Consider the following 13,854-nt stretch of genomic DNA (forward strand, 5'->3'; position numbering starts at 1 on the left):
AAACATCTAAGAACAGACTGTCAACATACATAATGTAGTCTAACATGGTAAGTGTCTCCTTTGAATTCTGCATTTTGTAACTTTTCCTAATATCCAGGAGACAGCAACAAAGCACTTGGTAAAGTAGTTCTTTGAAGCAAAACTATAAATGTGCTTGTTATATGTATCTAAAGATATGTCCTTTTGGATAGCTCTTGCTCTTACCAATATCCTTATTCCATTTCTTCCTTTCTTACAATGTGTGTGTTCTTGTGTATGTGTGTTTGCATGCATTTAAGTATAAGTTAAGTTAAGCATGCATAATAAGGAGAGGAATAGTAATGATTTTCACTGAAAGCCAGTTTATTTAAATTCCATTAAAATTTTGTGAACTGGCAAGACAATTAAGATTAATATTTGGAAGAACTTTTAGTGAAGCAAATAAGAAAGTGATTATAAAAGATAAAAAATGTTTTATAAATTTATATCCCTAACATCATTGGTGCCTAAATTTAACAATATTCTTTCTTTCCTTCTCAAAATGATTAGTTTACAATTAGTTTAGCATTTATCTTCACTGATGATGAGTTAAGATTCATTTAATCACATTTTTTACATTACTTGTTGATGTGACCTTTCAGCACCAGCCTCACTCAGAAACCTCAGGTCTCAAACTATGACATATGCTGCTTTATTTCAAACACAAGCATGATTTGGATAATGTGAATGTTATATAAGAACGTTAACAGGAAATATTTCCCACAGGTTATAGAATCAAAGAACCCATAATAAAAAAAAATACATGCCTGAGAATTCAGATATATCCCTATGTTTGCAAATGTATTTTCTTCCCAATAAGTAGGTTTCAGACTGTGTGCCTAGGTACTGTAGTAATCGTTTCACTGGTTAGCTATTCAGGTAAGACCCTAGTAAATTGCTTGATCAAAAAACAAAAAAAACAACAACAACCCCATGCCAAATGAGCAGCCAGTTTCAATGACAGGAACCTTAAAAGAAAAATTCTACTCCTTCTTACTAAGAAGCAGTTCCCATTGAGTTCAACTGAGTAATTGGAAGGAGTGTGCAATCTTAAGGAAAATACATTTTATACAGGCCATGCCTTCTATCAGCCACAAGCCATGTCCATTATCCAGAATAGAGAAGCAGTTCAATTGTTTTGAGCTAGTTGAGGCTCATCCCTTTCAGATGCAACAACTTCAAATTTCACAAGAACTTTGCCCAGGACTAAATCGCCATAGAAAGAATCCCCTCTCCTGGACAATGCATTTCACTCACCTGGATGGTTTTACGCCCCCCCACCATCCAAGAGGAATGCGAACTTACTTCCCCAACGAAGAACCTCGACAGACAAACAGACATGCACAAGATCACACCTTTGCATCTCTACCGTCCAAATCTCACCGCCAATGGCTACGTTCAGGGGTCCAACACTAAGGAACCGCTGAGTGCCTTACAGGGCCACTCTCCCACCCCCCGCTTCCCCTGCACCTGTCCTGCCTGAAGTGACCTCCCAGCCTTCTTCTCCTCCTCGACTCTCCCGGCGCCTCCGCTGTCCCCGGCCAGCCTCCGCGGGACCTGTCATTTGCCCCGTGTGAAGGCAGCTGCGGGAGCCGACCACCCTCTCTCCTCGCGCCCCTTAGTATAAGGAGCCGGACCCGCCACCCCGCCCGTGGCCTACCTGCCACTCACCTCCCTGACAGCAGGACTGGTTTTGCGGGCACACTCTCGCCTCTCTGTCACTTGTCTGCCCCCCCTCCCGCCCCCCGCCCCGAAGCACCGCCTCCTGTCTCCCTCCTGGCTCCATCCCCTCCGGCCAGGTCCTTCTTCCCGGTTCCGCTCTGCCTGCCTCCCTCCCGGGTCACACTCACCATCCTGTGGCGGGGGCCGCTGCCGCCTCTGCCACCACCACCACCCCCCGGGCGCTCAGGGATGGCTCGGCTGGTCTGCTTGGCTCGGGCAGCAGAGCCGCTGCCGTCCCTTCCTCTTCGGTCCCCCACCCGGCTCCGGCCTCTCCAGCAGCAGCAGCAGCAGCAGCAACAGCAGCCGAGGCTGTCGCGCCGGGGACATGGCTCCTTTAAATCCCCCTCCCGCTCCGTCCCGCGAACTCCCCCCCCTTCCCCCTCCCTCTCCTCCCTACCCGGCCAGCCCAGCTGCCTGGGCTGATCCGACCGCCTCTCCACCCCTCTTCCTTAGAGTCGCAGGCACAGAGCGTCTATAGCAACACAACGGCCGCAGCGCCATGTTGGGAGAAGCGAGGCGAGACGCTCCCCACTGGCTCGCGGGTGACGTCACGGGCCGGGGCAAGGTAAGGGCCTCGGGCTCCATTCCACGGGAGGACCCCCGAGCCGCCTCTTAGCCAGGGATCCGGCGTCGCCGTGGGAAGGAAGCCGGTGCTCCTCGCGGTGGCAACGTGGCTTCTTTTCTTTGCAAGCCCTGCCTAGTCCCTGAAAAGCGAGCCGGGGCGGAGCGACGCTGCATGCAAAGGCAGATCTAATCGAGACGAAGGCAAGGAACCGGGCAGGTGTCCAGATTCCTCCGCCTCCATCGCTTCCTACGTGAACGAAATCTCCAGCCTGACTCCCGTTTATTCGTGGCGCAAAAGCCGTGGTTTGAGCGAAGGACGTCAAGAGGCGGGAAGTTAATTCCGCGGCTACTTACTCCGTCTTTTGGACCTCAGCTGGACTCTGCCGCGCGTCTATCTTAGAACCAAAAGCACCGCTGAAGATGCCACGATCCGGGCAGGAAAGAGACGAAGACAAGAGAACCGTCGGTTGCTGACTCGTGCCCCCTTTTTTTCGGAAGGCTGGCCAAGCTGACAGCAGCGATCGTCTCTGAGGAAGCCGCCTTCAAGAACAATACACGCGGATTGAGATGATTGACGCATCCCCTTGCTTCCCCCCCCCCCCCCAGCACAAGTATATAGGTTCAGAAATCACTCGGGCACGACTCGCAACCTGTTCTGCACAGCCAGCCAAGTGCTGTCAGTGATGAGGAAAGGCTTTTTCTTCTCGTAATATAACGGGATGTGAAACTTTCCGAAGAGGTTGGAGATATGGGTCGTCCCTCCCCACCCCGAAAGTTGGGTTATCTCCCTTCTTTCCGATTTGTTTTTCTTAAAAGTTTTTACTACATGCAGTGGTGAAATTCATTTTTTTTTACTACTGGTTCTGTGAGCATGGCTTGGTGGGTGTGGCAGGGAAGGATACTGCAAAATCTCCATTCCCACCCAACTCTGGGACCAGCCAGAGGTGGTATTTGCCGGTTCTCGGAACAACTCAAAATTTCTGTTACCAGCTGTCCAGAACCTGCTGAATTTCACCCCTGATGGAATGAGATGTAGAAATTAGAACTGTGCAGCCCAATTCAGTGTGTGTCTATATGTAGATCCCAATGAGTATCTTTCAAGGTAAACCTCAATGAATAAACTGAGGAATACTCCATAAGATGTACATTTAGGTTTGTAATTTTGGTTTTCAAAACTCAAGTTCAAACAAACTGCAGCTGCCACCAAGAGACTGCATTATGGCCACAATTCAGAATGAAACTTTCATTGTTAAGTGAGGTGGTGGTTAAGTGAGTTACACTCACTTTTACAACCTTTTTTGCCATAGTTGCTAAGCACCATGGTCATTAACTGAAGTGTATATTTATTACGCAATTCTGGCTTCATTGCCTTTGCTTGTCAGAAACCATCTGGGAAGGTTGGAAATGATGATCGTGGGACACTACAACCATCATAAATCTATGACTGTTGCCAAGTGGCTGAATTTTCATCATATGACCGCCAGGACATTGTGATAGTTGTGTGTCGTAAATCACTTTTTTCAATTTATTGTTGTAAATTCGAATGGTCACTAAACAAATGGTTGGAAATCAAGTACTACTTGTATAATCAGAGATTGGTTTTCTTTTCTCATTCAGTCCTTACATGATTCTAATCTTGTATTCCTCTAGTGGATTTCATTCAATTGGAGTAGACATCCATATTAGTCTATACTAGTAATAGATCATTACAATAACTCTGGCAAACCCACCATTTCTAGTTTAATATTTTTAAAATCAAAAGGAACATGAAAGGAGCCCGCAACTGGGCATCCCACAAGCAACAGTGATGTCAGTGGCTAGTCCTTTCAACCCATAAGCACAATGCAATGCGAACTAGCTACCTCATCCCTCATTACTAGGGCTCGGTCGAAAAGTACCATCAGATAGTATACTACAAGATGTCAAGAGCCCTCATGACAATCACTATTACCACTATAACAAATAAATTAGTATACATTAAAGCCACCGTAATACTGGAGATGCTTGACTACAGAATCAAGAACAGTACTACTTACCTACCCTCTTCCCAGAGAATGAGATTAGAGACTAAGATCAAGGCAATTCAAAGAGAAGTTAGCCAACTGGTGCAACTACAGAAGGAAGTGGAGATTAAGGATAAGACTTGGCTACTGAAGAAACACAAGGAGCTGACTCCCTCTGAAATCCTAAAGATTGCTAAACAAAGACTCGCAGCACTGCCTACCATAATAAGAAGATACAATAGAGAAGCAGAGGTCAAGAAGATAAATCCCTCTTTTCCAGAAAACCATCCAGGATGTGTACTTCCAATTGCAGTGCAACAACACAATAATAGCACAAACAGCAATAGCAGAAACTTAACAGTACTGGAAGAACATATGGGAAAAAACCAGAACATCAGTGCAAAGTGGTTGAAGAACTTGACCATTGCTATCACAGTGGGAGACATCCAATAGTGAGCCAAGAATGTGAAAAGCTGGACAGCAACTGGCCTGGACATGATCTACATTACTGGCTAAAGAAACTAACAGCAATGCACGAATGCCTAGCAATACAGATGAATCAGCTGCTAGGAGCAGGCTGTTACCCAGACTAGCTAAGACAAAGAAGGACTATGCTAATTATGAAAGACCCCTACAATGGACCATCTTCATCCAACTACCAGCCAATAATCTGCCTCCACATGACATGAGATATCCTACTAGGCATCATAGTTGTCAAGTTACAGGACCATATGAGCCAATACATGAAAATAACACAAAAGGGTATTGGGATAACACCAGAGGCTCAAAATATCAGTTGCTCGTAGGTAGATCAGTCACCCAAGACTCAAGATCTACATTGACCTATCTAAACACAACCTGAATTGACTACAGGAAAGCCTAGGCTAGGGCTTAGTGCCACACACACTGATCTATGAATGGCCGGTGCTATACAAAGTCAACAGAACACTAAGGACCTTACTCAAACACTCACTGGGACTATGGAAGACAACATTTGAAGTCAACTCAAGACAACTCACATAAGTAGTCATCAAATGCAGCATATACCATGGTGATGCACTGTCCATGCTGCTGTTTTGCATAGCTTCTACCTATCAGCTACATTATCACCACTGGATAGGAATACAAGCTCAAGGAAGGAACTACAATTGACCACTTCCTTCATATGGAAATTACAATGAGGAAGCAAGGAAAACAGCTATCATCTGATGGTCAGATTCCATGTTGTATATTAACCTGGCCAAAATAGGACATAAATGTTGCCAGTGTGAAGACCCAGAACTCCTCTGCCACGCATGTGTGACCCCCGCGCATGCGCCCCACTCCCGCAAATGCTGACCTGCATATGCATCCGTAACCCTTGCGTGCCCCACCCCCCGCGAATGTACATAAATTTGACAGCCGTGCTGTAGAGGAATATTTTATTCTATAAAAGGATATTCTATTATTTCCTTTTGCTGCAACAGATTAACATGGGTACCTCTCTGCAGTTTGAAAATAATTCAAATCCTCTTTTATACAAAGTAAGGCCGAAAAAATAATAATTTGGAATTTTCTTATACAGAAGAAAAGACCCAGATTCTAAAAATAGAATCTAATTGTTTTGCTAACAGAATGGTTTTCATCTGCAGTACATGTATTCCCTGATTTACAACTATTCATTTAGTGACCATTCAAAGTTACAATGGCACTGAAAAGTGATTTATAATCATTTTTCACACTTACGACCATAGCATCCCCATAATCACATTATCAAAATTCGGACAATTGACAATTGACATGTGTTTATGATGGTTGCAGTGTCTTGGGGTCATGTGATACCTTTTGCAACCCTCTGACATGCAAAAAGTCAACAGAGAAGCCAGAATCACATAACAACCATGTTACTAACTTAATAACTGTAGTATTTCACTTAATAACTGGTAAGAAAGGTAATAAAACAGGAAAAAATTCAACAGCTGTCTTGCTTAGTAACAGAAATTTTGGGCTTGATTGTGGTCATAAGTTGAGGACTATATACTGAGGGACAATCCTCTGTAGTTTTCACAACCCACCCAAATCTACTGTGAAGAGTGTGGGGAGAAGAGTCATTATCTTTTGCATGCAAACTTCTTTTTTCAGAAAACTTGATCCCCCCCCCCCAAGCCTTTTAGTAATAAAAGTCATATTACTGTTAGGGGAGGTTGAAATCCTATAACCTTGAATTCAATAGGAATTCTGAATATAGATGGGTATAAAACCCATTTCCTTATGTCATCTGGTATACGCTTATCCCAGGAAACAACTTCCTTACATAGCACAAATGATTCTGCTCTTTTTCCATTTGCAAAAGTATAATTTATTTAGATCAAAATATGCAATAATATGAAAACCACAGAAACTAATGATTGTAAATGAAACAATACATGGTCTAACACAGGGTCAATTATTTCATAATAATATTTGTAATACAGAATGAGAGGACAGAACTCTTAAGATTTTCAACATAAGAAAATGATAACTCTTATAGATCAAAACATTGAATCAAGTACTGAACTATACTATCACAATACGTTGTACCAGTGACTTGATTAATAACATTGCAACTGCAATTTTTCAAGGACTTTTTATCTCTAAATTTATGTGCAGAATAACATTAGTAGGGTCAAGACAGCTATTGGATAATAGAAACCTATCTAAAACAGGATAATTAACAACTGCTCTTTAGTTGGTGAAAGTTATATCCATAAAACATTAATATAATTAAAAGATCTCAAATTTCAAGAACCATAGTCCAAACAAACCAGCATAATGTGCTAGTGACAAGTGCTTTGGCATACACTAACAACATAGCAAACAATAACAGAACAGACACTATCTTGATTATATTTGTGTATATTACATTTAAAATGATATGAAATATAGTAAATGGAAAATATATTTAAAAAATAGTATAAATTATAAATATAGTTTTATCAGTCATCTATATTCAAATGCAAATACAGCAACCAGAGCTTTTTGCCTAACCTTGACTGAGTAAGCATAGTAATACTGCCACCAAGTGACTTTTCAGAGACAGTTTTTATCTGTAGATCAGCGATGGTACTGAAACAAAAATATATTTGTTTTATTTTGCTTTACATTATGTCAATCTACAGTACATGTGTACCTTGATATTATCTGAAGAGAAACTGAAATGCTTGGAGCTTTTTTCAGAGTAATTTGTTCCAATGTGACAATAACTTCCAGATGTGTTCAAATAATTAAGGATGAGTCCACTGAGTATCCCAAAAACAAGAATGTAAGGATCAGAAGTTCCATCTGTGCTGCAACTGACACTACAAAGTGAATTATTATATAAAATATATACTGTAGAGTATATACTGTATATCATATTCTGAGCATCAGCATAGCAATAGTACTTAGACTTACATGCTGTTTCATAGTGCTTTACAGCTCTCTCTAAGTGGTTTACAGAGTCAGTATATTGCCCCCAACAAGCTGGGTCCTCATTTTACATATCTCGGAAGGATGGAAAGTTGGGTCAACCTTGAGCCGGTGAGAATCGAACTGCTGGCAGTCAGCAGAATTAGCCTGTGATACTGTATTCTAACCACTGTGCCATTAGCATAGCAGCAACAGTGTACAGCAACAATCTTTCAATCTTTTAACTAGGGAATTAAGATATTCCAGTGATAAAGAGATAAAAAGATAAATGTACAACAAATTTAAGATATTTAATATATATTGGAGCTCCTTGTGTGAAGGCTTTGAAAATCTTAAGACTGTTTGGGTTTGTGTGTGCGAGTGGGTTTGTTAACACACCCCTCAAACTAAATTCATAGAAATTATGCTGAGATCATCTCTACATGTATTGAGCCACACATTTCCATAACATAGCATGTTTTATCAAAATTCAAGGAACTGATTAAGATCAGATTTAAAAGACAGACCTGTAACCAGGTAACAGTTTTCCAATCCAACTGACCAAGTATTCTATTGCTTGGTAAAACAACCTGTCATGTACAATTATTTTTCCAGTGAAGCAAAAAGCAGCTTTAGGAATATACTAATGCAGAAAAATAATGCAAGGTGCCAGGCTAGCTATCTTGACTCTCCGATGAGTTGCTATTCACAATTAAAACAACATAACTGCCCAGACTAAATCAGCATTCCCAACAATCAGAAAAAAGATTTGACAATATTTCCCAGGCACTCTAAACCTTAGCCTAGGAACACAGCCAAATCTTAAGAGATTTCCCAAACTCTTAAGACAGTGGAAGCCATGTATCTTCAATGGGTTATTGTTCCAAATTGAAACAGAGATAGTATGCTTGCTTGGCCCAAACCATTTCCTTGGTCACCCAACAACATTATAAGATTTAAATGAGAGGATTCTGCTTGAATGTACTGGACAGGCAGAAACAACTGGAGACAGATGGTCCCTCAAATAATAAAGCCCTATACCATGAAGGGTTTTATAAGATAACAACTAACATCTTGAATTGTAACTGGAATGCAACTGGTAGCCAATGTGGTTTGTGGAGCAGCCATGACACACGGGAATAACAGGAAGCACCCATTGCTACTTGTGCTCCTGGACCAGCTGGAGTTTCCAGAGAATCTTCAAGGGTAGCCTCGTGTAGAGCACATTGCAATAGTCCAGTCATGATGTGACTAGAATGTTAGTGACCCTCTGAAGGGTGCACTCTTGGGTGCAACTGTTGCACAAGACAAATCAAACAGGGTCCAGTTCTTTATGGGGATTGCACAGTAGTCTCAAATATAGAAGTCCAACCACATTCATCAGTATTTTGCTACTTAATGCTCTTAGTATTCTTCCCTGAAGCTGTGTTCTAAACTGTACCTTGTACTTCAGTTCCTATACTTAGCAAGATACAGTGCTAAGAGACATAATATATCTTATGCGTTCTGTATTCTGTTCATACCGGTAGGCATTTCTAATCATAAGAGTGGAAAATAAAATTGATTTGAGCATTGTTTTTTTTATTGCCAGTAGGTTTTGTTTGATTTATATTAGAATGTTAATGATGTTGCTTTAGCTAATGTACAAACATACATACAATATGCTCTTAAATGTTTTAATTTAATAAACTAATTTTCTAAACCTAAGTATTTTTAAACATTAAAATATGATTATATATGGTATTTCTGTCAAAATGTCAATATGTCATTATATTGGCCAATTAAAATGAGATACAAACAGATTATGTGTCTAAATCATTGCTTTCACATCAAGCCTAGACAGCTATTTATACATTAATAATACTGGATAGCATCAGGGGTGGGATTCAGCTGGTTTGGACTGGTTTGGGTGAACCAGATGTTAATTTTACATCTGGTTCGCCGAACCGGTAGTTTCAAGGACTGGCTGGCCCCGCTCACCTTGCTCCGCCCCTCCCAGGAGTCTTCATGTGGCCCATTTTGGATGCCAGGTAAGTGCAGGGCCCATGCGGAAGCTCTGGGAGCCTGAAAAATAGGCCACCCAGATGTTCCAGAAATCTGGAAACAGGCACACTTCCAGCTTCTGGAGGGCCTCTGGAGCTGGGGGGGGGACGACATTTTTCTTTGCAAGTTCGTATCCATAGTTCATCTTCTTCAAAATGATTGTCAGTGGTAGCATTGAGAGTATAAAAAGTAGGGGTGAAAGGGAATTGCCCTGGAAAAATGCCTTGTTTAATTTCAACTTCACCCAGTATTTCTTCATTAGCTATAAGCTTCGTTTTCCAGAGGTTCATTGAAATTTCCATGAATTTTTGTATGTTGCCGCTGATGCCAAATATTTTCAGGCATTGGGGAACTGAATCAAATGCTTTCTTACAGTCTATCCAAGTCATGAACTGGTTGGTTTGTCTTTTCTTTGAATTCTTTAGGATTAGTTTGTCAATCAGCAGTTGGTCCTTTGTTCCTCTTGAATTTTTGCAGCATCCTTTCTGTTCTACAGGAAGCAAGTGATTTCTTTCCAAGTATCCATAAATTTGGTTTGCAATGAGACCAGTAAGGAGCTTGTATGTTGTTGGCAAACAGGTGATTGGCCTATAGTTTCCAGGATCCTTTCCTTTTTCTTTATCTTTTTGGATCAAAAATGTCCTTCCAGTTGTCATCTATTCATCATTTTCAAGAGTTTTTAAGATCTGGTTCATTTGGGCTGCCAATCTTTTGTGCACACTTGTAAGTGCCTTTAACCGAAGCCATGTAACTCGTCTGGTCCAGGTGCCCTCCAGTTCTTCACTTTTCTTGACTGTCTTTGCACCATTTTTTTGTTATCTGCACTTCTTCCATTTTATGCACTTTAATAGAATCTTCAATCTGTTCGATACATTTTGCATTTCTGTTGTTTTCCCATAAATTCTTCCAGAATTTCAGAGCTTTCTCTTTATCAGGCTTTTCATTTGTTGTTACTCCATCTCCACTTTCTAAGCTCTTATAAAACTGGTGCTGATTTGTTCTGAACTGTGAGTTTTCCTTGAATTGAGTTACTCAGTTTTCATATCTTTTAATCTTTTCAGCAACGGCAACAACCTTCTGCTTCAGCTCTTCAATTACTATCTCAATCTCTTTATTCTCCAAATCGTATCTTACTTCCAAGCTGCTTTTGACCTGCTTGTTCTTTAGCTGACCTTGCCTTAGATTCTTCAAGTTGCTCAAGTCTCCACGAAATTTTTTGGTCTTCAATTCCAACCGAATTTTCCATTTAGGCTTCTTTTTCTTGCCTCTTTGGTTCTTTTGTATTTTCAAACCCAATTCTTTGGTGGTTATGAAGGCTGTTGCATACATCAGCTGGTTTGTTTCAGCTAATGTAATGGTTTGAATGGTTTGCACAGCCTCATTGACCCTTTTTAGTACCTTTCTCAATTCTTTCCAGTTCACTTGGTTCAGCTTTGGCTAACGTGTTCTTTCAGCATCTTCCATTTGATGCTTTATTTTCTCAGCTAATTGAGCAATATCTGTTGGTGTTTGTTCTTCAGTACTTCCTTGTTCTTTATCTTCATCCATTTCAGCATCCTCTTCCTCCCTTTCTTCCTCAGTTTGCTTTTGAGTCTGCAAATCATTATTATTATTATTATTATTATTATTATATTTTAACAAAAATGTAAAATTACAGTTGTCAATATTTTTAGCTGGTATTGGCCTGAATTCACACTGAGTTCTTCCCAAGAACCTTATATATCATAATATACTGGCATAATATATATGAAGATCCCAATGGGTGACTTTTTGACAGATGGACATTTTGTCAACATGCAGATTTTTTAATATCATATCATCTAAAGCTTTTTTGGTGTGGCACTCAGTATTCCAATAACCACAGACCACCACTGTCAGTTCTATGCAACAGTATTTCAACTTTCATATTATTTACTTTTATATTATTTAAAACAATTTGTCACTTTTAAATTATTGCTGTTGTCTTTGAAACATTTACTAATTCAAAGAAATGTCCTGAACAATTGCAAATTTCAGTGCATCGATTTAACTATTGTCTTCTCCATACGTGATTGATGTGATTACCCCACCCCCAGGGTTCTGTTTCAGTATTTACAAACACTCCCTGCCTAGATACTGAGGAGGATGATGTCATCTGAAAAAAGCACATGTCTTGTTGCAGCATGGAGGCTTGTTAGTTCCTTCCGGGACAGGCCTCGGTTAAAAATGCCGATTGAACATGACAATGGAGATAGTAATCTGATAGTCTATATATGTTACTGATTATTACTCAGCTCACCAAAACGATGTGATTTTGTTAATCGGCTATTGCTGCTCTGCACGTTATGACCTCCATAAGCAGTTTAGAGCATTATGGGAAGCATGGTTTATAAACCAACTGCAGACATTTGTGTTGGATTAAACAACAGGCAAGGATTTCTTCAAAGGACTGGATTGGACTTTGTCAGCATTGGTAGGTGTGGAATTAAGTATTTAGTCCAGAACCTTATGAAAGAAACATTATAAACAATCATATAATTTCTTACAAAGGGTTTAAATATGCTGTTTAGAAAAGCATATTCCAGATGAAGTAAAATCCTACATTTTTAACAAGAGAATTTTATTTTATTCAAAATGTAAGTCTTGTAGCACAATAATGCTAAGTGATGCTTCAATAAACTGAGATTGAATTCCCTATTTTAAAACACTGGCATTTTGCAAAACATACTTGGAAGGTGCCCATCACAATATTTCAAATATGTCTGTCAAACATGATGGAAAAAAATATTCTCATGGTGATAAGCATGTAGCAGTCCTGGTGATGTGCAGTACATGGGCAACAACTGCCTTTTAAATTCTGGAACAGGTAAAGATTTGACCTGGACATTTCATCAGCAGGTATGCAGTCATTCTACGCCTGCCCCCTCCAGAACCCATCCCACCCTTAGTGCAGCTGGTAGTTTGTTTTGAACATTTGTTTTATCCAGAAATTTTGCATTGTATCTCCCGATTGAATTATGGCACTTAACTATGTTCTGCTTCAATTCAGAGAAAATATGTGACTTCAGACACAAGGGTGCTTTTCAAATGGCAACTGGACTTTCTTTCTTTTTTCTTTGAGGGCATTTCACTTTTCATCCAAGAAGCTTCTTCAGTTCTGAAGAAGTTCACTTCTGAACTGAAGAACCTTCTTGGATGAGAAGCGAAATGTCTTCAAGCAAAAAACAAAGAAAATCCAGTTGCCTTTTGAAAAGCACTTTCAGGACAATCATGACCTAGATGACTGAGAATCTCTATAGACATGTGACTTCAGATACCTTTGAATTCTTATTAGTAAAAACAACCTCTGAATTGCAGTATGTGTCTTAGGGAAAAAAAAGTTATTTTAGACCGGGGCTATTTTGGTATTGTAGCGTGCAATTTATTTTCCTGGCATTGTTCAGCAATTTAATTTAAGTAACAAATTAATTTCTGGAATTTCAGATGATTGCCCTGCTTTCTATCGCAGTAATGGTTTTATAATGAACTTAGGATACCTTAAAACAATTTTAAAACTTATTTACATACAGATGCTACTATCAAAACTGTTAATATTTGCTCATTTGCTTCAGGATTAATGGAAGGTTAGCAGTAAATCAGTATAATAAAGACATGTCTTAGAATGCATAAATCCCTGCATGTTAATAAAGGAAACAGGTAATTAAACTTTTATCTATCTATTTATTTAAAAAATTTATATGGCTGCTCATTTTATGCACCATAATCCTGTGTAGTCGAAAAAACAATAAAAATACCAAAACATGAAACCTTAATAAAAATTGCTAATACATCAATACATCAGCGTTCTGTATTACTAGTCTCCATACTCAACATGTTCCAATGCTAGTAGTTTAAATTTAGCAAAATGCCACCATCACTGAAATCCATCTGGTACTTGAATCTTATTACAGTGCTGCAAATTGTGTTGACAAGGGCCAACATTACGTAACTGCCTTTCTGAATATTCCAATTCCTTTTCTTCAAAAAAGATAAAATGGAGCTTGTAAAAAAAAAAGAAGGTATAATTCCACTCTGAATTGAAATTTCATTCTACTGGAATCTAAGGCAAAGATCTAAAACA

General features: G+C 39.8%; 1 protein-coding gene across 8 annotated transcripts in view; it reads right to left on the bottom strand.

Annotated features, from left to right (window-relative positions):
* WIZ (WIZ zinc finger) overlaps positions 1-2,054 on the bottom strand; it is a 68,561-nt gene extending 66,507 nt beyond the window's left edge. For 6 of the 8 annotated variants that reach the window (XM_087709761.1, XM_087709767.1, XM_087709765.1 and 3 more), the window contains exon 1: positions 1,690-1,747. The gene's annotated coding sequence lies outside the window, so the exon portion shown is untranslated. Of the gene's footprint in view, positions 1-1,689; positions 1,748-1,868 lie in introns of those variants that run through there. The other 2 variants (XM_087709760.1, XM_087709763.1) reach the window with 2 other exon arrangements.
* Between the last annotated feature and the right edge of the window lie 11,800 nt (positions 2,055-13,854).

The sequence above is a fragment of the Thamnophis sirtalis genome, unplaced genomic scaffold, assembly GCF_051295495.1.
Source record: "Thamnophis sirtalis isolate CommonGarterSnake01/CBP01778 unplaced genomic scaffold, rThaSir2_p1.2 scaffold_3, whole genome shotgun sequence".
NCBI classification, from domain to species: Eukaryota; Metazoa; Chordata; class Lepidosauria; order Squamata; family Natricidae; genus Thamnophis; species Thamnophis sirtalis.